This window comes from Saimiri boliviensis, chromosome 21 (genome assembly GCF_048565385.1).
Source record: "Saimiri boliviensis isolate mSaiBol1 chromosome 21, mSaiBol1.pri, whole genome shotgun sequence".
Lineage (NCBI taxonomy): Eukaryota > Metazoa > Chordata > Mammalia > Primates > Cebidae > Saimiri > Saimiri boliviensis.
Genome location: NC_133469.1, coordinates 1,409,366 through 1,420,497, shown reverse-complemented (window position 1 = coordinate 1,420,497; position 11,132 = coordinate 1,409,366).

The window sequence follows — 11,132 nt, the reverse complement described above, 5'->3', positions numbered from 1 at the left end:
AGCTATTTGTTGTATTTGTATTTTTGAAAATAACACAGCTTGGGGGTGTATTTCTATTATTATCCGAGATACAGCTCAGGGTTTTTTTTTGTATTTTGGAAAATAACACAGCTTGTGGGTGTATTTGTATTATTTTCCGAGATACAGCTTAGGGTTGTATTTGTATTTTTGAAAATAACACCGCTTGGGGGTGTATTTGTATTATTTTCCGAGATACTGCTATGGGTTGTATTTGTATTTTTGAAAATAACACAGCTTGGGTGTGTATTTGTATTATATTCCGAGATACAGCTCAGGGTTCTATTTGTATTTTTGAAAATAACACAGCTTGGGGATGTATTTGTATTATTTTCCAAGATACAGCTATGGGTTCTATTTGTATTTTTGAAAATAACAGAGCTTGGGGGTGTATTTGTATTATTTTCCGAGATATAGCTCAGGGTTGTATTTATATTTTGGAAAATAACACAGCTTGAGGGTGTATTTGTATTATCTTCTGAGATACAGCTAAGTGTTGTATTTGTATTTTTGAAAATAGCACAGCTATGGGGTGTATTAGTATTATTTTCCGAGATACAGCTCAGGGTTGTATTTGTATTTTTGAAAATAACACAGCTTGAGGGTGTATTTGTATTATTTTCCAAGGTACTGCTATGGGTTTTATTTGTATTTTTGAAAATAGCACAGCTATGGGGTGTATTAGTATTATTTTCCGAGATACAGCTAAGGGTTGTATATGTATTTTTGAAAATAAACGAGCTTGGGGGTGTATTTGTATTATTTTCTGTGATACAGCAAAGGGCTGTATTTGTATTTTTGTAAATAACACAGCTTGGGGGTGTATTTGTATTATTTTCCGAGATACAGCTAAGGGTTTTATTTGTATTTTTGAAAATAACACAGCTTGGGGATGTATTTGTATTATTTTCCGAGATACAGCTCAGGGTTGTATTTGTATTTTTGAAAATAACACAGCTAGGGGGTGTTTTTGTATTATTTTCCGAAATAAACTCAGGGTTGTATTTGTATTTTTGAAAATAAAACCGCTTGGGGATGTTTTTGTATTATTTTCCGAGATACAGCTAAGGGTTGTATATGTTTTTTTGAAAATAACACAGCTTGGGGGTGTATTTGTATTATTTTCCGAGATAATGCTAAGGGTTTTATTTGTATTTTTGGAAATAACACAGCTTGGGGGTGTATTTGTATTATTTTCCGTTATACAGCTCAGGGTTATATTTGAATTTTTGAAAATAACACAGCTTGGGGGTGTATTTGTATTATTTTCCAAGATACACCTATGGGTTGTATTTGTATTTTTGAAAATAACACAGCTTGGCGGTGTATTTGTATTATTTTCCGAGATACAGCTCAGGGTTGTATTTGTATTTTGGAAAATAACAAAGCTTGGGGGTGTATTTGTATTATTTTGCGGTATACAGCTAAGGGTTTTATTTGCATTTTTGAAAATAAACGAGCTTGGGGGTGTATTTGTATTATTTTCCGAGATACAGCTAAGCGCTGTATTTGTATTTTTAAAAATAACATAGCTTGGTGGTGTTATTTGTATTATTTTCCGAGATGCAGCTGTGGGTTGTATTTGTATTTTTGAAAATAACACGTCTTGGGGGTGTATTTGTATTATTTTCCGAGTTACAGCTCAGGGTTGTATTTGCATTTTTGAAAATAACACAGCTTGGGGGTGTATTTGTAATATTTTCCGAGATACAGCCAAGGATTTTATTTGTATTTTTGAAAATAATGCAGCCTGGGGTGTATTTGTATTATTTTCCGAAATACAGCTAAGGTTTGTATTTTTATTTTGGAAAATAACGCAGCTTGGGGGTGTTTTTTATTATTTTCTGAGATACAGCTAAGGCTTCTATTTGTATTTTTGAAAATAACGCTGCTTGGGGGTGTATTTGTATTATTTTCCGAGATACAGCTAAGACTTGTATTTGTATTTTTGAAAATAACGCAGCTTGGGGGTGTATCTTTATTATTTTCGGAGATACTGCTAAGGTTTGTATTTGTATTTTTGAAAATAACGGAGCTTTGGGGTGTATTTGTATTATTTTCTGAGACACAGCTAAGGGTTGTATTTGTATTTTTGAAAATAACGCAGCTTGGGGGTGTATTTTTATTATTTTCCGACTTACACCTCAGGGTTGTATTTGTATTTTTGAAAATAACACAGCTTGGGGGTGTATTTGTATTATTTTCCGAAATACAGCTATGGGTTGTATTAGTATTTTTGAAAATGACACAGCTTGGGTGTGTATTTCTATTATTTTCCGATATACAGGTAAGGGCTCTATTTGTATTTTTGAAAATAACAAAACTTGGCGGTGTATTGGTATTATTTTCCGAGATACAGCTAAGGGTTGTATTTGTATTGTGGAAAATAACACAGCTTGTGGGTGTATTTGAATTATGTTCCGAGATACATCTAATGGTTGTATTTGTACTTTGGAAAATAACACAGCTTGTGGGTGTATTTGTATTATTTTCCGAGATACAGTTAAGGGTTTTATTTGTATTTTTGAAAATGACACAGCTTGGTTGTGTATATGTATTATTTTTTGAGATGCAGCTAAGGGTTGTATTTGTATTTTTGAAAATAACAGAGCTTGGGGGTGTATTTGTATTATTTTCCGAGATACAGCTTAGGGTTGTATTTGTATTTTTGAAAATAACACAGCTTGGGGGTGTATTTGTATTATTTTCCGAGATACAGCTAAGGATTATATTTGTATTTTTGAAAATAACACAGCTTGGGAGAGTATTTGTATTATTTTCTGAGATACAGCTATGGGTTGTATTTGTATTTTTGAAAATAACACATCTTGAGGGTGTATGTGTATTATTTTCCAAGATACAGCTATGGCTTGTATTTGTATTTTTGAAAATAACGCAGCTTGGGGGTGTATTTGTATTACTTTCCTAGATATAGATAAGGTTTGTATTTATATTTTGGAAAATAACACAGCTAGGGGGTGTATTTGTATTATTTTCCAATATACGGCTAAGGGCTGTATTTGTATTTTTGAAAATAACACAACTTGGGGGTGTATTTGTATTATTTTTCGAGATACAGCTAAGGGTTGTATTTGTATTTTTGAAAATAAAAAAGCTTGGGGGTATACTTGTATTATTTTCCAAGATACACATAAGGGTTGTATTTCTATTTTGGAAAATAACACAGCTTGCGGGTGTATTTGTATTATTTTCCGAGATACAGTTCAGGGTTTTATTTGTATTTTTGGAAATGACACAGCTTGGGTGTGTATATGTATTATTTTTTGAGATGCAGCTAAGGGTTGTATTTGTATTTTTGAAAATAACAGAGCTTGGGGGTGTATTTGAATTATTTTCCGAGATACAGCTAAAGGCTGTATTTGTATTTTTGAAAATAACACAGCTTGGGGTTGTATAATTATTATTTTCCGAGATACAGCTAGTGGTTGTATTTGTATTTTTGAAAATAACACAGCTTGGCGTGTATTTGTATTATTTTTCAAGATACAGCTATGGGTTGTATTTTTGTTTTTGAAAATTACACCGCTTAGTGGTGTATTTGTATTATTTTCCCAGTTACAGCTCAGCGTTGTATTTGCATTTTTGAAAATAACAGAGCTTGGGGTGTATTTGTATTATTTTCTGAGAAACAGCTAATGGTTGAATTTGTATTTTTGAAAATAACACAGCTTGGGGATGTATTTGTATTATTTTCCGAGATACAGCTCAGGGTTTTATTTGTATTTTTGAAAATAACACAGCTTGGGGGTGTATAATTATTATTTTCCGAGATCCAGCTAAGGGTTCTATTTGTATTTTTGAAAATAACAGAGCTTGGGGGTGTATTTGTATTATTTTCCGAGATACAGCTATTGGTTGTATTTGTATTTTTGAAAATAACACAGCTTGGCGTGTATTTGTATTATTTTTCAAGATACAGCTATGGGTTGTATTTTTGTTTTTGAAAATTACACCGCTTAGGGGTGTATTTGTATTATTTTCCCAGTTACAGCTCAGCGTTGTGTTTGTATTTTTGAAAATAACACAGCTTGGGTTGTATTTGTATTATTTTCTGAGATACAGCTAATAGTTGAATTTGTATTTTTGAAATAACACAGCTTGGGGGTGTATTTGTATTATTTTCCGAGATACAGCTCAAGGTTCTATTTGTATTTTTGAAAATAACACAGATTGGAGATGTATTTGTATTATTTTCCAAGATACAGCTATGGGTTCTATTTGTATTTTTGAAAATAACACAGCTTGGGGGTGTATTTGTATTATTTTCCGAGATACAGTTAAGGGTTTTATTTCTATTTTTGAAAATAACACAGCTTGGGGGTGTATTTGTATTATTTTCCACGATACAGCTCAGGGTTGTATTTGTACTTTGGAAAATAACAGAGCTTGGGGGTGTATTTGTATTATTTTCCAAGATACAGCTAAGTGTTGTATTTGTATTTTTGAAAATAACACAGCTTGGGGGAGTATTTGTATTATTTTCCGAGATACAGCTACTGGTTGTATTTGTATTTTTAAAAATAACACAGCTTGGGGGTGTATTTGTATTATTTTCCGAGATACAGCTCAGGGTTGTATTTGTATTTTTGAAAATAACACAGCTTGTGGGTGTATTTGTATTATTTTCTGAGTTACAGCTCAGCGTTGTATTTGTATTTTTAAAAATAACACAGCTTGGGGGAGTATTTGCACTATTTTCCGAGATACAGCTATGGGTTGTATTTGTATTTTTGAAAATAAAACAGCTTGGGGGTGTAATTCTATTTTCATCCGAGATACAGCACAGGGTTGTATTTCTATTTTTGAAAATAGCACAGCTTGGTGGTGTATTTGTATTATTTTCCAAGATACAGCTAAGGGCTGTGTTTGTATTTTTGAAAATAACACACCTTGTGGGTGTATATGTATTATTTTTCGAGATACAGCTAAGGGTTGTATTTGTATTTTTGAAAATAACAGAGCTTGGTGGTGTATTTGTATTATTTTCCGAGATACAGCTAAGGGTTGCTTTTGTCTTTTTGAAAATTACACAACTTGAGGTTGTATTTGTATTATTTTCCGAGATACAGCTAACGATTGTATTTGTATTTTTGAAAATAACACAGCTTGGGGGTGTATTTGTATAGTTTTCCGAGACACAGCTAAGGTTTGTATTTGTATTTTTGAAAATAACACAGCTTTGTGTGTATTTGTATTATTTTCAAAGATACAGATGAGGGTTGTATTTGCATTTTTGAAAATAACATATCTTGTGGGTGTACTAGTATTATTTTCCGAGATACAGATATCGGTTGTATTTGTATTTTTGAAAAAAACACAGCTTGGGTGTGTATTTGTATTATTTTCTGAGTTACAGCTCAGGGTTGTAAATTTATTTTTGAAAATAACACAGCTTGTCGGTGTATTTGTATTATTTTCCACGATACAGCTCAGGGTTGTATTTGTACTGTGGAATATAACACAGATTGGTGGTGTATTTGTATTATTTTCCAAGATACAGCTAAGGGATGTATTTGTATTTTTGAAAATAACACAGCTTGGGGGAGTATTTGTTTTATTTTCCGAGATACAGCTAATGGTTGTATTTGTGTTTTTGAAAATAACACAGCTTGGGGGTGTTTTTGTATTATTTTCTGAGATACAGCTAAGGTTTGTATTTCTGTTTTTGAAAATAACACAGATTGGTGGTGAATTTGTTTTATTTTCCGAGATACAGCTAAGTGTTGTATTTGTATTTTTGAAAATAACACACCTTGGGGGTGTATTTGTATTATTTTCTGAGATACAGCTAAGGGTTGTATTTGTTTTTTTGAAAATAACATAGCTTGGGGGTGTATTTGTATTATTTTCCGAGATACTGCTATGGGCTGTATTTGTATTTTTGAAAATAACACAGCTTTGGGGTGTATTTGTATTATTATCCGAGATACAGCTCAGGGTTGTATTTCTATTTTGAAAATAACACAGCTTGAGGGGGTATTTGTATTATTTTCCAAGGTACAGCTATGGGTTGTATTTGTATTTTTGAAAATAACACTGCTTGGGGGTGTATTTGTATTATTTTCCGAGATACTGCTATGGGTTGTATTTGTATTTTTGAAAATAACACAGCTTGGTGGGGTATTTTTATTATTTTCCGAGATACAGCTATGCGTTGTATATGTATTTTTGAAAATAAACGAGCTTCGGGGTGTATTTGTATTACTTTCTGAGATACAGCTAAGGGCTGTATCTGTATTTTTGAAAATAACAGAGCTTGGCGGTGTATCTGAATTATTTTCCGAGATACAGCTAATGGTTGTATTTGTATTTTTGAAAATAACACAGCTTGGGGGTGTTTTTGTATTATTTTCCGAGATACAGATAAGGATTGTATTTGTATTTTTGAAAATTACACAGCTTGGGGTGTATTTGTATTATTTTCCGAGATACAGCTCAAGGTTGTATTTGTATTTTTGAAAATAACACAGCTTGTGGGTGTATTTGTATTATTTTCCGAGATATAGCTAAGGGTTGTATTTGTATTTTTGAAAATTACACCGCTTGGGGGTGTATTTGTATTATTTTCCGGGATACAGCTCAGGGTTCTATTTGTATTTTTGAAAATAACACAGCTTGTGGGTGTATTTGTATTATTTTCCACGATACAGCTCAGGGTTGTATTTGTACTTTGGAAAATAACAGAGATTGGGGGTGTATTTGTATTATTTTCCAAGATACAGCTAAGGGTTTTATTTGTATTTTTGAAAATAACACAGCTTGGGGTAGTATTTGTATTATTTTCGGAGATACAGCTACTGGTTGTATTTGTAATTTTAAAAATAACACAGCTTGGGGGTGTATTTGTATTATTTTCCGAGATACAGCTCAGGGTTGTATTTGTATTTTTGAAAATAACACAGCTTGGGGGTGTATTTGTATTATTTTCCGAGTTACACCTCAGCGTTGTATTTGTATTTTTGAAAATAACACAGCTTGGGGGAGTATTTGCACTATTCTCCGAGATACAGCTATGGGTTTTATTTGTATTTTTGAAAATCAAACAGCTTGTGGGTGTATTTCTATTATTATCCGAGATACAGCTCAGGGTTGTATTTGTATTTTTGAAAATAACACAGCTTGGGGGAGTATTTGCACTATTTTCTGAGATACAGCTATGGGTTGTATTTGTATTTTTGAAAATAAAACAGCTTGGAGGTGTAATTCTATTATTATCCGAGATACAGCACAGGGTTGTATTTGTATTTTTGAAAATAACACACCTTGTAAGTGTGTATGTATTATTTTTTGAGATACAGCTAAGGGTTGTATTTGTATTTTTGAAAATAACACAGCTTTTGTGTGTATTTTTATTATTTTCAAAGATACAGCTAAGGGTTGTATTTGCATTTTTTAAAATAACATATCTTGTGGGTGTACTAGTATTATTTTCCGAGATACAGATATCGGTTGTATTTGTATTTTTGAAAATAACACAGCTTGGGTGTGTATTTGTATTATTTTCCGAGTTACAGCTCAGGGTTGTATTTGTATTTTTGAAAATAACACAGCCTGGGGGTGTATTTGTATTATTTTCCACGATACAGCTCAGGATTGTATTTATACTTTGGAAAATAACACAGCATGGGGGTGTATTTGTATTATTTTCCAAGATACAGCTAAGGGTTGTATTTGTATTTTTGAAAATAACACAGCTTGAGGGAGTATTTGTATTATTTTCCGAGATACAGCTAATGGTTGTATTTGTATTCTTAAAAATAACACAGCTTGGGGGTGTATTTGTATTATCTTCCGAGATACAGCTCAGGGTTATTATTTGTATTTTTGAAAATAACACAGCTTGGGGGTGTATTTGTATTATTTTCCGAGTTACAGCTCAGCGTTGTATTTGTATTTTTGAAAATAACACAGCTTGGGGGAGTATTTGCACTATTTTCCGAGATACAGCTATGGGTTGTATTTGTATTTTGGAAATAAGACAGCTTGGGGTTGTATTTTTAATATTTTCGGAGATACAGCTAAGGTTTGTATTTTTATTTTTGAAAACAACGATGCTTTGGGGTGTATTTGTATTATTTTCCGAGATACAGCTAAGGGTTGTATTTGTATTTTTGAAAATAACGCAGCTTGGGGGTGTATTTGTATTACTTTCCTAGATATAGATAAGGTTTGTATTTATATTTTGGAAAATAACACAGCTAGGGGGTGTATTTGTATTATTTTCCGATATACGGCTAAGGGCTGTATTTGTATTTTTGAAAATAACACAACTTGGGCGTGTATTTGTATAATTTTTTAGGTACAGCTAAGGGTTGTATTTGTATTTTTGAAAATAAAAAAGCATGGGGGTGTATTTGTATTATTTTCCAAGATACACCTAAGGGTTGTATTTCTATTTTGGAAAATAACACAGCTTGTTTGTGTATTTCTATTATTTTCCGAGATACAGCTCAGGGTTGTATTTGTATTTTTGAAAATAATACAACTTGGGGGTGTATTTGTATTATTTTCCGAGATACAGCTAAGGGTTTTATTTGTATATTTGAAAATAACCGAGCTTGGTGGTGTATTTGTATTATTTTCCGAGATACAGCTAAAGGCTGTATTTGTATTTTTGAAAATAACACACCTTGGGGGTGTATTTGTATTATTTTCTGAGATACAGCTAAGGGTTGTATTTGTTTTTTTGAAAATAACACAGCTTGTGGGTGTATTTGTATTATTTTCCGAGATACTGCTATGGGCTGTATTTGTATTTTTGAAAATAACACAGCTTTGGTGTGTATTTGTATTATTTTCCGTGATACAGCTCAGGGTTGTATTTGTATTTTTGAAGATAACACAGCTTGAGGGTGTATTTGTATTATTTTCCAAGGTACAGCTATGGGTTGTATTTGTATTTTTGAAAATAACACTGCTTGGGGGTGTATTTGTATTATTTTCCGAGATACTGCTATGGGTTGTATTTGTATTTTTGAAAATAACACAGCTTGGTGGGGTATTTTTATTATTTTCCGAGATACAGCTATGCGTTGTATATGTATTTTTGAAAATAAACGAGCTTCGGGGTGTATTTGTATTATTTTCTGAGATACAGCTAAGGGCTGTATCTGTATTTTTGAAAATAACAGAGCTTGGTGTTGTATTTGTTTTATTTACCGAGATACAGCTGTGGGTTGTATTTGTATTTTTGAAAATAACAGAGCTTGGCGGTGTATCTGTATTATTTTCCGAGATACAGCTAATGGTTGTATTTGTATTTTTGAAAATAACACAGCTAGGGGGTGTTTTTGTATTATTTTCCGAGATACAGATAAGGATTGTATTTGTATTTTTGAAAATTACACAGCTTGGGGTGTATTTGTATTATTTTCCGAGAAACAGCTATTTGTTGTATTTGTATTTTTGAAAATAACACAGCTTGGGGGTGTATTTCTATTATTATCCGAGATACAGCTCAGGGTTTTATTTGTATTTTGGAAAATAACACAGCTTGGGGGTGTATTTGTATTATTTTCCGAGATACAGCTTAGAGTTGTATTTGTATTTTTGAAAATAACACAGCTTGTGGGTGTACTTGTATTATTTTCTGAGATATAGCTAAGGGTTGTATTTGTATTTTTGAAAATAACACCGCTTGGGGGTGTATTTGTATTATTTTCCGGGATACAGCTCAGGGTTGTATTTGTATTTTTGAAAATAACACAGCTTGCGGGTGTATTTGTATTATTTTCCGAGATACAGCTCAGGGTTGTATTTGTATTTTTGAAAATAACACAGCTTGAGGTGGGTATTTGTATTATTTTCCGAGTTACAGCTCAGCGTTGTATTTGTATTTTTGAAAATAACAGAGCTTGGGGGAGTATTTGCACTATTTTCCGAGATACAGCTATGGGTTGTATTTCTATTTTTGAAAATAAAACAGCTTGGGGGTGTATTTCTATTATTTTCCGAGATACAGCTCAGGGTTGTATTTGTATTTTTGATAATACCACAGCTTGGGGGAGTATTTGCACTATTTTCCGAGATACAGCTATGGGTTGTATTTGTATTTTTGAAAATAAAACAGCTTGGGGGAGTAATTCTATTATTATCCGAGATACAGCACAGGGTTCTATTTGTATTTTTGAAAATAACACAGCTTGGGGGTGTATTTGTATTATTTTTCGAGATACAGCTAAGGGTTGTATTTGTATTTTTGAAAATAACACAGCTTTTGTGTGTATTTGTATTATTTTCAAAGATACAGCTAAGGGTTGTATTTGCATTTTTGAAAATAACATATCTTGTGGGTGTACTAGTATTATTTTCCGAGATACAGACATCGGTTGTATTTGTATTTTTGAAAATAACACAGCTTGGGTGTGTATTTGTATTATTTTCCGAGTTACAGCTCAGGGTTGTATTTGTATTTTTGAAAATAACACAGCTTGGGGGTGTATTTGTATTATTTTCCACGATGCAGCTCAGGATTGTATTTGTACTTTGGAAAATAACAGAGCTTGGGGGTGTATTTGTATTATTTTCCAAGATATAGCTAAGGTTTGTATTTGTATTTTTGAAAATAACAGAGCTTGGGGGAGTATTTGTATTATTTTCCGAGATACAGCTAATGGTTGTATTTGTATTTTTAAAAATAACACAGCTTGGGGGTGTATTTGTATTATTTTCCGAATTACAGCTCAGCGTTGTATTTGTATTTTTGAAAATAACACAGCTTGGGGTTGTGTTTGTATTATTTTCTAAGATACAGCTAATGGTTGTATTTGTATTTTTGAAAATAACACAGCTTGGGGGAGTATTTGCACTATTTTCCGAGATACAGCTATGGGTTGTATTTGTATTTTTGAAAATAAGACAGCTTGGGGTTGTATTTTTAATATTTTCGGAGATACAGCTAAGGTTTGTATTTTTATTTTTGAAAATAACGATGCTTTGGGGTGTATTTGTATTATTTTCCGAGATACAGCTAAGGGTTGTATTTGTATTTTTGAAAATAACGCAGCTTGGGGTTGTATTTGTATTACTTTCCTAGATATAGATAAGGTTTGTATTTATATTTTGGAAAATAACACAGCTTGGTGGTGTATTTG